Source organism: Eublepharis macularius, chromosome 1 (genome assembly GCF_028583425.1).
Source record: "Eublepharis macularius isolate TG4126 chromosome 1, MPM_Emac_v1.0, whole genome shotgun sequence".
In the NCBI taxonomy this organism is placed as follows: domain Eukaryota; kingdom Metazoa; phylum Chordata; class Lepidosauria; order Squamata; family Eublepharidae; genus Eublepharis; species Eublepharis macularius.
The window spans coordinates 60,905,388-60,924,281 of NC_072790.1; the positions used below are offsets into that span (position 1 = coordinate 60,905,388).

At 41.1% G+C, this 18,894-nt stretch overlaps 1 protein-coding gene across 1 annotated transcript in view; it reads right to left on the bottom strand.

Annotated features, from left to right (window-relative positions):
• CSMD1 (CUB and Sushi multiple domains 1) overlaps positions 1 to 18,894 on the bottom strand; it is a 1,321,894-nt gene that overhangs the window by 886,260 nt on the left and 416,740 nt on the right. The window lies entirely within an intron of this gene.

Genomic DNA, 18,894 nt, shown 5'->3' on the forward strand with positions numbered 1-18,894 from the left:
CAATCTTGGGATTAATAAATATATTAAATGTATTATATATGGCCACCTGACAGCAATGATTATTCTATGATTCAGTTTGAATGTATGCAGATTAGGAGATGGAGGACACGAAGAGATTAGCCGGTGCTAATCTTTTGATACATTTATTACAGTTAATGTCTGAATATAGCTATGATGACCCAGTGGGTTTAAGGCCAAGATGAGTGACACTCATATCAAACTTGAGATTGGAATGATCAATGAAGATCTGAAGACAAATAATTTTAAACCCATCTTTGTTCTGCAAGTTTGGAGGCTGTAGCATAATCAGCCACAGCTGATTCAAACCAGTAGAATGTTCAAACCAGTTCAAACCAGCGCGGGCACAAGAAGGACAGCCCCCAATGAGGTAGGAGCCAGCATCCCACTCTCCCGCTGGGAGACTTGAGGGACCTGGCAACCCTAGCTCCCAGTCATCTTCCAGGCCCAATGCAAGGTGATGGTATGCTAGGTGTGCTTTGCACACACGCGCGTTCCCTGACGTGATCACGCAGGGAGGAAGGGCAGAGAGAGCGGGCAGCTCTCTCTGTCTCTCTCACTGCTGCCGCCGCCGCCGTGCCCCTTGTCCCTGCCAGCGCGGGCAGCACACGGGCAGCGGCAGTGGCAAGAGAGCTCTTGCACGCACCGCGGCCGGTGCTGCCCCTGTGCTGCCTGCGCCGGCAGGGACAAGGGGCACGGCGGCGGCGAGAGAGAGAGCAGGCTGTGGCCACCGCAGCTCGCTTTCTCGCCATCGCTGCCCCTGCGCTGCCCGCGCTGGCAGGGACAAGGGGCGTGGTGGTGGCGGCGACAAGAAAGCAGGCCGTGGCCACTGCCGCTCGCTCTCTTGCCACCATCGCCGTGCCCCTTGACCCTGCTGGTGCCAGCTGCAGAGCGACGGCGGCGGCCATGGCGAGAAAGCGGGTGGTGGCGGCAGCCGTGAGAGCGGTGTGCTCTTGCAACCGTCGCCTGCTTTCTGCCACCACCTGCTCTTGTGGCGCGGGAGCACGCCCTGCACCCAGGGGTGAACCACGCCACCCGGGGAAGGGGTGCCCCAGGAAGCATGCCCCCCTGCCCTCCAGGTAAGTGGGCGTGGGGGAGGGAAGGTGGGATCAGGAGATCCCCCGCCCCGAGCGGTGGGATGGGAACCCTACTGGGAGCCAGCGTGGGTGGAAGAAATATGGAGTGATATGGTAGCTAGAGGACTCCTTACTGGCATTGTGCTAGCAAGAGTTGCCCGCCTGAGCCAACACAGTAACTTCACTTCTGGGTTACACCAGGTGACCTCATATTGGCATGATGCCAATCGCCCAATCCCCCCATTTCCTTCAGAATTTTCCTCTGCTGCCCAGCTATGCTGCAGTCAGCAGAGACAAAACAGGGTGGAGAGACTACCACCAAAATAGGAGAGTTGGTCTCCATATGTCAAGGCTCCTTGAAAGCGCTGCTACAACTTATGAATGCCACCTGACCAGTCGTCACAAGAGGCTGGAAGCAGCCTTGTTTGTTGGTGTATCTGGGATCTGCCCCTGGACTTCTGTTGGAAACACCACTGATCAACTGTAGTTTGGGTGGTGGCTCCATGAAGTGAAAGTTCCTTGTAGCAGTTGCCCAAACAAGTGACCATCTCTTCCTCACTCCATGGTGACTCCCAATTCAAGTTTGGGGCCCTCAAACATTGCTTGAGTATTTCCTCCTTCTGGGGCTGTTGATAGATAAAGCTGGGAGAAAAAATAGTATAAAACGATAATATTCTATTTCCTGGATCCTTCATTCAGTAAGTACTGGTGCCATGTGATAGTCCCAACTGAACTGCTGAGATTGCTGATCATTATTCCATTTCTCCCTTGAAAACCCAATTCTCTTAACAGCGAATACCCAGGGCCCACCCCTACCAGCTATTCTCTCCAAGGAGCTCAAGTAAGAAAGACACAAGTTTCTCTTCCCCCTTTTATCCTCACAATGAATCTGTGAGTCAAGTAAGTCTGACAGAATGACTGTGACAAGATCACCCAGTGAAGATTTTGGCCATGTGTGGATTGCAACATGGTTCTCCCAGTTACTAGTCTAGCGTTCTAATCACAACAACATTAGTACATGTTGCTGAATATTTTGTTCAGCCATCTTAAATTTTGTGCTCACCTCACTTCATTTAACTGATCACATTTTTTAAAAAACTTACATTTCATATATCTGTGTAAAATATCTGGTTCTGTAAAACACTGCATTCATTTTATTAAAACAGGGAAAAAGAAGTTTTATTTTGCAGTGGGAAATTCCTTTAAATTCATAGCCTGATGAAAAACTTAAAATTTGCTAATTTGAATGCCTAAGAGCCATTATCAGCTAACCACTTATTCATCAAACCAAGGACCAAAAAAATGCAGTGTAGGCTAATGATGAAAGAAAGCTTTTGCTCAGCACAGCAATCTTAAAGTTCACGGTGTGAGATGCACCACCTTGCTATATATAAAATCTAAACTGTTTCTGGAAATACGTTTTTAATTAAAATTGTCATATTTCACCTTGCTGGCAGCAGACTCCAGCTTTTGTCCTCATGCCCATGTCTCTTATCAGCAAATGTGTTATCTGAGAGGAACAGCAGAGGGAGATATTTATATCTCAGCAGAACACTTAAAATATCTCAACAGAGGACCTAGGAGCTTAAACCATGTTTTCAATAGTCTGTGTACTAGGTAGGGCTGCCAAGCCACTGGTAAGTGTGGGGGATCCTTGAGCTCCTGTTGCCTGCCACTGATCCAAACAGCGAGTGAGATAATTTATTAAAAACTCATCAGCATCAGTTCTAGGGGGAAACTGGAAGCAATGTCAGTAGCTCTAGGAATTGCTGGATACTCTATGGCAAAACCATAGCATTTCTAGCTATCACTTCCAGGTTTTCCCCAACAGGATGTCATGATGTTGGCCCAATAGCCATTCTTTAAATATTTTTCTCCCGCTACTGCTTGAAACAAGAGACAGGGTGGGTGATTTTACACCCCTGCCAGAGGGCTGGCAAACTTGCTGTGTACTGACTGAGACAGCTTTGTGCAGAAGGTCTTTTCAGCTATAACAATCTGCTCATATTAGGTACCATCTTTTGAGGCATAGAGCTTCTCTAGGATAAACAATATTTTAACAAATAATGATGTGGGGAGCCACACTGTTTAGGGATAGCTGGGCCCTGTGTGAAACAAGCAGCCATACATGAATTGAGCAAAGAGAGGGCAGGAAGTGATATGGATATGTTGAAAAGAAAGCAGACCATTTCCAGAACATGGCTCAAATCCAAGATTAGAACTGGGGCGTGAGGGTTTGTATGACCTCTACCCAGAATAAGACAGAAACCTGCATTCTTTCAGAGGGACTCCATGCCTGACTTACCAGAAAAGCATACCTGTTTGATAGACTTGTATCCAAACTTTCTTCAGCCTTCCTTTACTATTTGAACTGCAGCTGTAGATTGACATTACTGTATCTCAGTTCACAGCTTTTATAGATCTATTACTTGATTGATATAAAGGGCTTACTAGTTTCTGACTGGTAATACTTAGAAATTTGTGGATCACACACTACAGCTGTGGTATCAAATTCTTTACCCTTTATGAATCTTGACAGAAGAGCAACTATCCAAGAAGCCCTGAAGAATCAATTCAGTTTTGTAGCCTGTGTGTTTAATGAAGAGCTAAGTGTAACTGGCTCAATGTACCTTTGGGCTTACTTTCAGAGCTGGAAAAGCCACCTGAAAACCTGTTCTACCATTACAAGCACCAAGCATTGGACATCATGATTATACAGGATTAAAGGTCATAAGAATCAAAGTGCAACAGATGGGAAATTTTAAACGGGTGGGACTGACGTCATTTAGATAGATTTGGATGTTCTGGAATTTTGAAACAGATGAAAGAACCACTGGATGCAAAGTTTCAATCTGCAAATGCATTTTCCCTTCACTTCAATCCTAAAAGTATTTAATTCTAAACAAATAAAACCAATTTCTTTCAAAAGAAATTACCATCTGGTAAAGGGCATCTAGGAGGTCTATTTTACATACAAGAGGTCTTCACAGAGACAAATCTCCTCTGCTGGAGAAAAATGCTTGTATATATTGCTGCAAGTTTCAGCATAATTGTGCACTCAATTATCCAGAGCAGTTAGCTGTGTTAAGTGTGTAGTTGCAAAATAGTAGAGTCCGGTAGCACCTTTAAGACTAACTAACTTTATTGTAGCATAAATCCAGAGGAGTTAGCTTTGTTAGTCTGTAGTCTCAAAATAGTAGAGTCCAGTAGCAGCTTTAAGACTAACCCACTTTATTGTAGCATAAGCTTTCGAGAACAACAATTCTCTTCGTCAGATGCATGGAGGGTATGAAGAAACTGGCCAGAGATACATAGGTGGTGAGGGAGTGGGGAGTAGATGCAAACTAGTTGCAAAAGTAATGAAAGAGGCGGAGTGCCCAATTCAGGCTGGGTGTGACCCCTCCCCTCCGTAGCTGAAGCTGAATGGAATGCCTGAAAAATTATCTCATTATCAGAAGTAACTGCCTTTCAGGCATTCCATTCAGCTTCAGCTATGGAGGGGAGAGGTCACACCCAGCGTTATGACTTATGTTGACAGGATGCTTGAGGCTGTGAAGGCCACACTTTGCAATTTGGATCCCTGCCTTTCCTGGCTGGTCAATTCATGGCAAGGGAAAATAAGGGCTTTTCTGGCAGTCAATTTATCTTTGACAGAGGATTTTTTCCCCTCAGCTTTTGAACGATATGGTGACCAGACCTCTTTTTCAGAAATAGTCCTTTGCAAAAGATAATGCAGCTGATTACAGGCGTATAGGTTTCCAATCTTCTGGACAGGTGGGGAATGGTCTGCGGCAGAGTAACTTTAGGCTTACTTGAATTATATTTTTCCCCTTCACCCATTCACTGTGACTTCATACCGTCTGATTTGGAATAATTTTAGTTGTCCTGATTTCCAGGCGGACAAGAATCTTCTTTCTGATTCTTTTAAATCTGTCAGGAGCCTTTGTAGATCACACTGTTATTCTGTAGCAACTAGAAAAGATGGTAGCGATTAAGGGAGTAGCATCCTTTTGATTTTCCTGTCTCTTTCTCAAAGGGCTGAAAGTATATCTGTAGAGGAAATCATTTGACTAGGACCTCCCTGGAGCAGTTCCTCAAAGATCTATACATTACTTTATGTTCATAAGAGATCATTAAATGAGATTGTCCTGAGCTTTGAGGTCCTCACTAAGCAGGTGACAATTGGTTCTATATTTCATTATGAATGCTTCTGTTGTCTACTGCTGCTGACATTCAAAATTAGTGTTTCAAGCCATAGTGTGGGCTAAGGGGAAACAACCTGAAATTGAAATCAGAGATGCCAGTTGAGCTTTGGATTGCATTGTAAAATACTTCCCATATGGGATTAGAACTCATGGTTACCAACTGATGGCTCTGAAAATTAGTTGCTTTAGGCAACAGAAAGGGAATGACCATTGCCTTTATACCTTGTTCCTTGCAACAGAATACTGAACTATACAGACCTTACACTAATCCCACATGGTTGCTGTTCTGTTCTAAGCACATAAGCATTTATCCTGACAACTGTAAGAAATAGGAACATTTTCCTTTTTCCTCCAGAGTAAGATATTCCACCTGATACCAGAAGCTAAATCTTGACTTTGGTAATTTCATGTGCTAACCTTGCTGTAGCTAGTTCAGATTGCTTCTGTCATAACATGCTTAAAGAGCTCCTTGGTCAATTTCAAGCTCATATGAAAACTGTCAGTCAGGAGGTCATATTCTTTGTTGAACAGATGAGTGACACTGAAGAGCTCTATAACCACTGAAAATGGCAGCTCATCATTGGAAGATGACGTGAAATCCCCACCAAGAATACTGAACCATTTCAGTTTTAAATTCTCATTTCAAAGACTTGTTTCCTGTAAATGGAACTTTCTTGTTGAAAATGAGCAATTGCCACAGGCAAACCTATGCCACTGTAAAACAAAGGATACTTAAAGCATGCATCCTAAGAAAGCCCACAGTATTGAAAAAGGACATATTTTAGCAAATGCATTTTATTTAGCACATTTCTGCCTCAGTTATCATTCCTATGAGCTTACTTTGTCATTCTAGCCAAACTGCAACATCATCTTACGTACGGCTCTGCTCAACAGTTTCAGCATTCATCTCAATTGTAAACATGAGCTCTGTTTATAGACTTACCAGGCAGTGTTCCATATTCCCACCTCTATGCACGTAATGTCACATGGGGGGTTAAGTGCACCATGTGGTGACTCTATTCATAATGACCCAGTTTAAGAGAACATTTTTTTAAGGAGAATAACACAAATCAATGCACATGTGAGCCTTTGTACAGATAACCTTCTTCATATGCAATGTTATGCACTTGTTGAAGAAAGAATAGCACTTATCCACAGTGTGAAATAAAGCCTAAAGACAGAATGAGTCAGAGATATAACACTCCATTTCTATGAAGTAATGGTTGGTACCCTATGGACCTTTTAGAGCTCATTAGAGCTGCAGATTTTGAATTGAAATGCAGCATCTATTTCTAATTTGCTCTGGACAAACACACTCTATACTGCCCCACAGATGCAGAAACACAAATCATCATCTGCACCACTGATTTTAATTGAGCCATAGCATCACAATAGAAGGATTCCGTGCTATATATATACATCTGCACAATTCTTCCAGGCTCTACATTTTGCATTAAACACCTACTATTTTAAAAAGTTTAAGTAATTCTATATGTTGGGTTCATCATTTTAAATACATGACATTATTTAGTGGTTCGAATCCCACTGCTACCATCAGCTCAGTACGTGGCCTTGGGTAAGCCACTCCTCTCAGCCCCAGCTCCCCAGCTGTATTGTGGGGATAATAATAACACCACACCGCTCTGGGTGGTGCACTAATCTGTCTAGAAGAGTGGTATATAAGTGCAGTTGTTATCATCATCATCATTATATGGCTTTATTTCTGTGCCTCATTTCTACAGTGCACAAAACCTATACTCCATGAAGCTGAAAGACTAGAGTTACTCCAATTGCTTTCAATAGTCAGAGATTCAAAATGAAGTTACAACCTAGCTGAGTCTTCCCGGTGTGGACACTTTAAATTACATTCATCATGCATAATATTTGGTTTCCATTTGTGATCCTTTTTGATGCTGACTTCAGCATCTGCTGCGGCCAGATTTAAAAGTGACCTCTTTAATATATTATGTATTAATAATGTTTGTATTTTCCAAAGATTCATGGGTCAGAAGCAAAAGAGAAGGCAAGCAATTCAGGGCAAAAAGGAGAGTGAGTTATCAGTGCCAGTTCTTAAAATGGGCAGCTTTCAAGGCTAGGCTCATATCACATTGTGATTACAACAGGCTAAAGCTGGTACATCAGCTATTTCATGAAGCAGTGCATTAGAAAATGATCAATATCTGGCTTGCTTTAAAACTGTAATACAGCACGTGTTGAATTGTAATTATGGGAAGAGGTTTCAGTGAATTGCAAGAAGCAACATACAATTTAACAGAATATACAATGAACAAGTATCGAAAGACAATTTGGAGCAGCAATCCATCATTTATGTCAAACATGACAGTGCAATCATGCAGTAAATACATGTCAGATGTTGCTGATTAAACAGATATGACACTGCTATTGGATCATATGACTGTACTGGATACCACTTGCAGTTACTTGTATGCTTCAAAATGTCAACTAATAGCCATGGGATGCAAACTTACAACAAACATTAATGGGGGGGGGCGGAGATAAGAGTTACACACTTCTACATCTGAACACAGCATGGGAGAAACAGTTACACAATGAAACCAATCATGTTGTAATATGAAATGAACCAAAATATTAACCAACACATAACTGCTATTCAGAGGGTTTATGCAATATTCTGACTGTATGAATTAATGGGTTTTCTCTGATTTTTGAATTTTGTATTTCAAAATTCATTCAGACCAACCATATCACTTCCATGTTATTTTTGTCATTTGCAACATGAACGGGTATTGTTAATGTTTGTTATTTCAAATCCATAACAACTTTCTTTCAATGTCTCTTTATTACATTACCTCAATGGCACAGAAACTGCTTTTCCCATAGTAAAATTCCAGGCCTGAACTTGTAGCCTTCATGAATCATATGAATGTGTGTAATGACTGGACATGGGCATGAACGGGGGGGGGGGGAAGAACATGGTGTTCACTGTTCGTTGCCATCCATGAACAACGAACACTGACGAACATGACCTGTTCACAAACATGTTCCTTGTTCGTGGGGGCCAGCAGGCTCTCCTCCAGCCATCAAGATCCCTACCACACCACTCCCAGAACCCCTACCTGAGCAGGCAGCAGGAAATGTACCAATAATAAATAATAGCTTGGCCTCAGAGCCTGGCAGCAGACCTGGAACCTGAAGGGGTAGATCCCTACTACACCACTCCCAGAAACCTTACCTGAGCAGGCAGCAGGAAAGGTACCAGTAATAAATAATAGCTTGGCCCAGAGCCTGGCAGCAGTCCTGGAACATGAAGAGGTAGATCCCTATCCCACCACACACAAAGAAAATCCAAGCTCCAATGCACTCTCCCTGTCTCTCCCTCACTGTCTGCAAAACCAGAGCTGGGAGACCCCTCCCCCCTTCTCTTTGCTTCATTGTAACAAATTTGGAGCTCCACACTTGAAAGGAAGACCTGCCTATCAAGCTAAATTGGGCTTTGATTGGGATTTCCAGGGCAACAGCAGGAGTTCAGACACAGTTCAGGCAGTCCCTGCCTCCGGTTGCCAAGGGAATTGATTGCAGGTGCCAGATTGTCTGGCTTGACAAACAGCAACGAACAGCAAGGAATAAGGCTTGCAACGACCACCTGTTCGTTTAGAATGAGGCTGATTGGGCTGTTCGTGGCTTTTTTTAGTTCATATTGCTGTTCATGCCCATCTCTAGTAATGACTAGGTGAAAAAGATTAATTCCACTGGTTTTGCTCATATGGTTCTAGGATAGAGATAATTGAGTTGCAGTTATCTCTGAAACACCTAAAGATGTTGTTGTAACCTTTCTGCAACTACTTGTACACCCCAAAGGCCATTCCTGGGAGTTAGGGACCTATCAGGAACAATACTGTAAAATGCTGTGCATGAGGGAGGAAAGCTGTAGTGGAGAATGAGGAATTAGAGGAAAGAAGTGGAAGGGAACAAAGATACCCTTTACAAGCTCTGCTTGTAGTGCTATGGACCCAAAACTACAGTTTTCATGAGTTTTTAGTGAGCTAGTTATTACCACTGCTTATATTAAAGATAGCCCAAGCCCACATAATTTGGACTTTAAGTATGACCAAGCATTCATAAGCCCTGATCTGGATAGCCTAGGCAAGCTGGATCTCCTCAGACCTTTGAAGCTAAGCAAGGGTTGCCTTTGGTTAGTGTTTGTTTGGGAGATCTACATAGAAGACGAGGGTCACTATGCAGAGACAGGCAATGGCAAACCACCTCTGTTAGTCTCTTGCTTGAAAACCCCAACAGGGATTGCTATAAGTCAGCATTTACTTGACGTAACTTTCCACCCACCCAAACATTCAGAAAGGTTGAAGAAAAAAACACAAAGCAAACTTATTCCAATGTATAATGTATTTTCAGTTATGGGCAAGCTTCTTTTCCTTGACCCAGCATGCAATCTTTCTCAGAAAACATTCATAGAAAGGTTGTCTATTTTAAAGAATCCTCTCTTGTTTCATAATGTTGGTGCAGTGATAATGAATACAAATACATTATCATAGTCCTTGGAAGTGAATATTTGTTTTATTAGCCCTGTACACACACAAGTAATGAGTGTGCATACAGGGCTGCCTAAACTTATCCCATCCATCCAAAAACAGATGCAGAGGAGTTAGCCGTGTTAGTCTGTAGTAGCAAAATCAAAAAGAATCCAGTAGCACCTTTAAGACTAACCTTCTTTATTGTAGCGTAAGCTTTTGAGAATCACAGTTCTCTTCGTCAGATGCACAGAAGGCAAGAAGAAACTGGTCAGATATATAGGTGGAGAGGGGAGGGAGGAGTAGATGCAAACAGCAGCTTGTGATATGGAGATCAGTTTGCTTCTGTTAAGGAAGTCAGTTACTTCTGATAATGAGATAACCATTTATAGTCTCTCTTCAATCCCAGCCTGAAATTTGATTTGATTCAGTCAGGCTGGGATTGAATAGAGACCATGAATGGTTATCTCATTATCAGAAGTAACTGACTTCCTTAACAGAAGCAAACGGATCTCCATATCAGAAGCTGCTGTTTGCATCTACTCCTCCCTCCCCTCTCCACCTATATATCTGACCAGTTTCTTCTTGCCCTCCATGCATCTGACGAAGATGACTGTGATTCTCGAAAGCTTATGCTACAATAAAGAAGGTTAGTCTTATAGGTGCTACTGAACTCTTTTTGATTGTCCAAAAACATGTACATAATGAAAAGTGAGAAAGGACTTTAGAGCAATACAGATAGAGTTGCCAACTTCCAGATGGGGCCTGGAGTTCTCCCTGAATCACAACTGACCTCCAGGCTCCACCTCCAGATCGCCAGGAATTTCCTACACAGAGTTGACAACCCTAAGTAGGGAGGAAAATAACCACATAATTTTAAAATAAAAAATAACAAAGAAAACTGATCCAAAAATTCAACAAGCAAAGGATCCATAGTTAAGTAGGCTGGTCACGCAGTTCAAAAGCATCAACATGAGGTTCACGGGCAATAAGGTCTTAATGTTAAATAACTTTTTAGCATACATATACCAGGCTTTGGTTGCCTAGTCTGTCAAACACTGACCGTTCATGCACATAATCTTGTTTAATATTTCTAGCTGACATTTCATTTGCAATGTGGCTGAGCGTTTCAAAGTATACAAATTCATATACTGAACCAAGTAACTGTCAACTGTGGAGACATCGCTACCCATTACATATGTATAAGCAGATTGCTGCTTATTGAATGTGATTACCAATACCATACCACTCCTTACTATGAGAAAGATGGAATTCCATAACAGACATTTGGCAGAAAGAGCAATTCAAAGATCTATATGTTGCAGAGGTGTTTACTTCCAGAGGTAGAAATACTAACCGCAGTTTCAAACAATTCTTAGTATAATGATTATTACAGAACGGAAATTACCTTTGAGAAGCAGAACCTGCTGCAAGCCCATCTGCTCAGTACTGATTTTTTAAGCATAGCAAATTCCAAAATAAGGCAGCAGGTCCTGCTTTGTGTATATTAGGCTCAGCTCAGTGTTGCAGACTATCATAACCAAAGAATGTTTTTTCTCCTAATAGATAATTGTGCCAGGTTTATTACAATTGTAGCTATGGAATACTAAAGCAGCCATGATTCCGGATCAAAGAAATAAACCCTCACCCCTCCCCCAGACGTCAACTAGCATGTGGAGAGATCCAGGTGACTTCAGTTTCTCAGGGAATTACAGTCCATTTGTAAAGAATTGTCACTTTAATGGAAAAGGCCCCCAAATGGCAAGGGACTGAGAAAGAAGAAATTGCATCACCTTTGTAAATTGCTCCATTTATGTATAATTTAGAACCATTAGCTACAGAAAAGTAGTTTGCAGTCAGATATTTTCATGTGAGAAATTTTGTTGCAAAGCAGTCAGCCACACAGAATGTAAGTAACCTATCAAATAAACAAAATATTTCAATTCTAAAATATTTCAGGGTGTAACTCTGTATTTAATTCTGCACTTATATTATTTCAACTTTGAAATTTTGTCTACTGCTGCAAAAATTGGCAGGAAATCATATTTGGATTTTGAGATCATTTATGGACTGTGTTTTATGCACATGCTATAGTATGCATCAGGGATGTGAACCAAGAACATTTCTGTTTTGGTTCCAGAATAATTCTGTTCTATTATTTGTTTGTTCCGGGTCACCTAGAGTTGGCTCAGAACTGATGCGTTTGTTTATTTTCATTTTGTGAGATTCAGTGCTTTGTGCCCATGTTCACTACACATGTGCAGACACAAACTGTTCTTTTCAAGGGGGTGGGGAAACAAGGCTTTGGGTCAGCTGTTTTTGCTCTTAACCAAAACCAGCATCAATCATAAGTCCCTCTCCTAGTCCAAACTATTGATATACCACACACAACAACAACAACGGACCCATAGAAAGTGAGTGTTCATGGGTGGAGCAGTGGCAGCAGGACATTCCCAAGTAGGAGAGCATTCCAACCAGTGCAGTGAGCAACATTAAAAACAATCTTGCTTCATTTCACATTTTTATTTCTCTAGAGTGCTGCCAATAACTTATTAACTTTGCATTCTGCTGTTGCCCGTTGCTGCTGTTTCCCTGTGCTTTGTAGTTTTGATCCCCTAGTGAGGGGTGAATCCAAATCCTTCCTTTTGATGCTCAGCATTTTGCTACAAAATGTGGCATTCTCATTGCCAAACTTCTTCACTGCCCAAGTGCAAGCAGGCAGAATGATGAATCCACCCACCCCTGCAAGACTTATATTTAACCCATAAATTTCTTTTTGCTGTAGGGGCAGGCAAGATTGTTTTTGAAAGGGCCAAGTAGGAAAATGAGTAAGGGAAAAGGGACAAGGGGTTGGAAAACTGTTGGAAGTCAACAAAAGGGGGGAAAGGGAGGGGGTTAGAATTGGAAAAATTAAAGGGAACTGATTGTAATGTACAAATTAATGACATCTAATCCAATAAAAAAATTTTATAAAAAAAAAAAAGAAAGGGCCAAGTAGGTACATATTTGCCATTTGATTCAGAAAAAGAGAGAGTCCTGAAAGACTATGCAAGCAATCCTAAACAGACCTACTTGGATATAAGTCCCATGTTATTCAATAGTGCTTACTCATAGGGAAGTGTTTTTCAAATTGATGCCTATTGTTGAAGTCTCCCTTCTCAACTTTTTCAAAACTGATAGGCGGAGGTGGGTCTCTCCTTGTGAGGACCGAATTAGCAGGGAGGGAGAGAATGCCATGAGTGATGGGCAGGGAGGGGAGATGCACTTGTGCACATTGGTTTCATTCCCCCTTCCAGCCAACAGAGTTTATTAATAATGTACGGTCTCTTTCCCCTTAAGATCTGATTGGTACTCTTCAGGAAAACAAGCTGATGCCCTCCGAGGCAAGCCAAGTGCCTGCCTACTGTTGGAAGATATAACCCAAAATAAAACACACAAATCATTGGGTGGGAGGGACTTGTTACAATTTAGTTTCCCTGATTTGATTCAGCATTCCGGAATCTGTTTTAATGAGTCAAACCAGCAATTTCTGTGTGTAATTTTGGCTGATTTTTTTCATTATGCACACCCCTAGTATGCATTCTTATTTTTCAAGCTATTTTAATAGTGTAGTTTGTTTTTAAAAAAGCTAGAGTAACTTTGGGAAACCAAAGATGGAGGACTATGCTTCCCAAGCTACTCACAAGCAATTTGATTATTGATTGCCCCAAAACAGTAACACACAATCTCATTAGGTAGCTACCACGATAGGGTTGCCGTGTGTCAATATACAATGCAAAAAAATTCACTAATTAATGTAGTTTCACAATATGTACCAATAGAAATGTTTCTTTAAAAATGCATTTTGCAACACAGCCCTATACTTTGGGGAAGGTTACTTCAGACCTGACCCTCAGTTCTTTTCAGGGAGGTGAAGAACCAGAGTTTCTCTGTGGCACCTGTTTGAAGGAACTTTACAGGAGAGTATCGGAAAGATCAGGGGAACATCTAGGATGTTAGTATTAACTACAAAAAAGTCACATTCTTTGCAAGGAAAGGATCTTCAGCTGCTTTCAGGACCTGGTATTTGAGGCATGATGTAGAAGACAATAATACCATTATGTCTTCTTCACTATGTCTTTTGGGAGGTATTGGGGCAGTAGTACTTTCCAGATGGCTTATGGCTGTATCTGTTCTAATGTCAATCGTGTACATGAATACTGTCACTACATCATGTTTCAAAGAACAATAGGAAAGAAACTGTTGGATTTCTGCCTATCACAAAGTAGATGAAAGCAGGGGCAATGTTCTGTTATGTCAGTGTTATGATACTTTTAATAAATGATGTATTTGAAATGGTATAAATCATCTGCACCTGATTGCCTCTCCTGGCAGCCCATTACAATATTTGCTGATTGTGACAGCTAGCAGCAATTGCTATAGCTGATCATTTTTACCAAGAACTGACATTGTGGTGTGTATGGTGGGGGGTGGGAGGGTGGAGGAGTTGCTACTGTTACTGTCTAGCAGCAACACATTTTTAACTACCTAAAGTGTTATAGTCTCGTATAGCAATGCAATATCCCAGTCAAATATAGAAAGTAAGTGTTGTGGATTGACCTATACAGCTCAGTACAGGTGGCACACACAAAGAAGTGTAACTGTTCATTAAGTATCTGTAATAAATTATAGTGTATGGGATCTATAATTCGCAGAAAAAACAGAGAAACTATCATCACATGTAATGACAACCTGCAAAACATTACCAACGAGACATCTAAAGCTATTCTCTGACAATACGCTTACGTAAACTTAAAAGCTTTCTTCCGTCACCTGATTACCTCTGACAAGACATTAAACTGAGTTCAGAGAGTCACCAAGTCTATCTATTGTTAAAGCATTCCTAATAAGAACCAGTTGTTATAATCTATTAAACTGCCACAATGAGATCTCCATTGTGATAAAGAGTCATAGTGCAGCAGTATTTTAAGATCAGAACTGTCCACGTGTGAATTCAGAGAGTAAGATTTAACATCTATATGAAATGAAGATGCTTTGTCACACATTATCACATGCTTTTTGCTGAATCTTGTTACTGAAAAAGTGCTTCAATCCCCTTGACCTCCTAGCTGTAGTGAATTATTTCCATACAGCAGATACCTGCTGTTTGTATATGTTTGCTGGCCAATATAACCTATAGGAAGGAAAGTATGTGCTGCGGAAGATCTTCCACTATGCTAAGTCAGTTTATGTTTCTGCTTGAGCATCGAGCCATTATTTGCTATTCAGCATTTGCCAGTATATTTTATATTTTAGGATATGTTTAGAATTAAAACATGCTTCAGTTACTATAAGGCAACAAGTAGTAGTCATCTTTTACAGTAGTTTCTATAGCTCTAAATAATGTTTAGGATGTAGAAACTTCTTTTATTATTTATTGGAAGACACAAGGTATAAAGAACATTCTGTGTATTTTTCTTTTAGGCATTTATGACTTCTTAGGGGTGAACATTGTGTTCAATATACAATGCAAAAATTATGCTCATTAATGCAGTTTCACAATCTGTATCAATAGAAATGTTTTTTTTTCCAAAACATGTTCTTTATATATATTGTGAACTTAAAGGGAAATATCTTAAAGAAAATTCTGGAGGAATGCACGGGCAAGTAAGATGTGTACAAGAAAAAGACTTCTGTTTGGAACAGGTGTCAATATGGTTTGTTTCAGTGCTGCCTATTGTAGTGTAGTGGATTATGGCCCAAATCATGAATCAGGAAGTGGCTGAGTTGTGAACCAGGAGTTTCATCTCTGCCATGAACTCACAAGCAGCTCTACCTAAGCCATTATCTCTTAGCCTTAGTCCCTCATCTGCAATAGAAATATAACTGTACAATGCTTTTGTAAATATTACTGATAAAATGCTTGTCAAGTGCTTAATTTTCTAAAGCAGTAAATGTAACATAAATGTGAAATATTACTATTAAAATGAAACAAGTGCACATTTTTAAAAAAGAAATAACCTATCCAAAAGTGAGGAGTTACTGTGCTTCCACAGCCATTTTTCAGCTAGAAATTAAAATGTTCTAATACAAAGGCATGTATTGGAAATGAATATCCCTGCATTTGTGATTAGAATGCAGTTATTTCAAACTTGTTACTAACCCAAAATGCATTTTGAATGGGGAAAGCCTACTTTGGGTGTTAAACTGTGATCCTGTATCATTCACTTTAATCATATTAGTTGTGTGAATCCTGGTAGTTCTTAATAATGTGGGGTCTTCTAGACTTTATGAAGGAAATGGGTATCATGATAGACCTGACATTTTGTTAATGCTTCTTCAATCTTCTGCTCCACTCTTTCATTTAGGGTTGCTGGGCCAAGCCTGGCAACCAGGAGAATGAATAAATAAAATAAGGTTCCAGTCTAGTCACTGGCACATCACTTCTGGGGTATAACCCAGAAGGATCAATGGGTAGCTCTAGGAATTGCAGAAGTCTATGGTTTTACCATAGAGTTTCCAGCAATTCCTAGAGCTATCATTGTCCCTTCCAGATTGTACCCTGGAAGTGATAGACTGGTGACTAGGCACAAGCCTTAATTTTAGTTATTTTTTCTTCTGCTGCTTCTCTGAGCAACAGAGGAAATTACCTGGAGATTGCCCACCATAAACAGACATGGTAAGCCAAGTTTCATCTATCTATATATATAAAGGCAAGTGTCCTGACTGACTCATCAACACCCAGCCCTACCCCTGGACCTAGAAAAGTGAAATTTGGGGAGAACGTTCCTTTTGTGATGTAGAGGCTCACTAAGAACGGATTTTAAGAAATTTGCCCCCTAAGGGGGTAAAAAAGGGTAAAATGTGTTTTCCCATAGGGATACAGCTTCCCTATGTGGCTGGGAGGCTGCTCATCCCCCTCCCCACCACCAACTGCCAACTCAGCCACTCTGCCCTGAGGGCATTTGCATATGCGGCCTTGATTGGTCATCATCCCAACATTCTAAACAGTATGCAGGACACATGCAGTATTCAGGTCACATTCAATGACTCCCAGTCATCGAACGTGTCCTGGGGTAAAAATACACTTTAGGCTTGCCACTCTCCCTGTGGGGCCTGGCTTTCCTGTGTGGCTGGCAGGCTGATGGGTCAGCTGTGGAACTGTGTTCTGAGGTAAAAATTAAGGTCAAGGAAACTGCAGACAGTTGAAGAAAGACAGTACAAGACTTCTGAAAAGGGATTTTTTATAAAAGTCAGTATGACAGCTGAGTTTTTAAATGTTCATGGGGAGATGGTGCTCGAAGTTTCTAGAGGTCATTTCAATGTGAACCTCTCGCATGAACCTGCCAAAGGGCCCACCATTCCACCCCTTTCTCAATCCAACTCCATCTCACACCTTTTGCAGCCATCACCTTTCACTGCCCCCAAGAAGCCTCCTGGCAGACATTGTGCAAGATACACCGATGCTAAAAGGAGGAAGCAACTTATAGATGTGGCAAAGAAATGTGCACATTGTACTCCTGCAGTGCACTGAGCAACAGTGAGCAAGTACCAGCAAGTCCTGAGTCCAAGGGAAAAGTGACCATCCCTGCAGGCCTGGGCACAGTAGTGATGACCCTAGCAGACCTAACAGCCACGATATACCCTGACATCATCACTATCATGAAGAAGTTCATGGACGGGCTGTGCAAGTGTGCCACTCTGACCCCCAAGAAAGACAAGGCTGCCATCATTAATGAAACACAACTTAACTCCCTTGAAGGGGCAGGAATGGAGTACAGATCTGTGGAGTCAGTGGTGCAAATGGATGATGCGGTCCACTACCCTGTGGAGTTCCTCAACATGCTCAATCCTCCTGGCTTCCAAGCTTCTCCTCAAAGTAGGGGCTCCAAAGTGGGGGGAAACCACCAACGAGGTCTGCAAAAAGGTCCTTCCGTAGAAAAATAAGGTTGAACATATTTTTCACTTTATTTACTGCACTATAATCTGTTCCTTTTAAAAACCTCTTCAATAAATGTTTCGAAGTTCACTTCATCAGTTTTATACATCAACACGCTTCGCTTTATTCAAACACTTTTGTGAAGCTCGGGTACTATGCTATTATACTACAAAACCAACTCAACACGCCCCGCCCCAAACCAAAAACGTCACTTACCCATAAATATTATAACTGGATTTAAAGTAGTTAAATACTGTAGCGAAGCATGGGCATCGAGCTAGTTACTTGTAAAGAAAACATTAGATATAAGGAACATTCTGCATATTTTGGTTTTAATCATTTTAATGACTGCTTATTGGTCTTTATTTCTTAAGGACTGCAAGCTAGAAAAGTAATCAAGCATAATTACTGTGCCCAGAGAAAGCTTTGAAAGAAAGGAGAAAGCACAAATCTACATCTGATATTTCTAAGAAAACAGACCTGAAATGGACTGACAACAGACTGTAATTACATAAAAATAGTATTTATACAGGCTCACTCAGATGTAATAAACAAAATGAGATAATCCCAGCCTTCACATATCCACTTCATCTCTTCACCTCTCTGAAGGAATTATCCTAAGAGGTTTAAGTAAAATCTATGAGCCCCCAAAGCAGGGCTTTCTCAGTTATAGCTTCCAGGCATCCAACACTGACAGATCAGATAGACTGACTGGATGCCAATTAAAACATGAAGAAATGGTTTCATGAGAAGGAATTGGCTCTGGCTCTGGGAATCTCTTCAGGGTAGAAGGATTGAGACAATTCTTTCTATTACCACCTCTGTCCACAGTGAATGTAACCCAGTGAAAAATGCTAATACTTCCACTTAACTTTCTGTGCTGACCCCTTATTGTTAACCCCTGTAATACCTGATCGATCCCATTATTAAACTAACAACATTAAACCATAGGCTTCAAAGGACAATAATCCATATCTTTGTACAGTGCAGAGGTATTTCATGCATTCACCTTTTGTAAAATGAGACTAGAACCTGGGACACCATTTGAGATGAGAGAAATCTGTTTACTGCAATGTTCTTGTTTCAGTTTCTCTGTAGTTTTATTCATTAGGCCATGCACATTATATGGCAAGTTTTCCTCATCAGTTTTAAGAATGCTTAGTATTGAT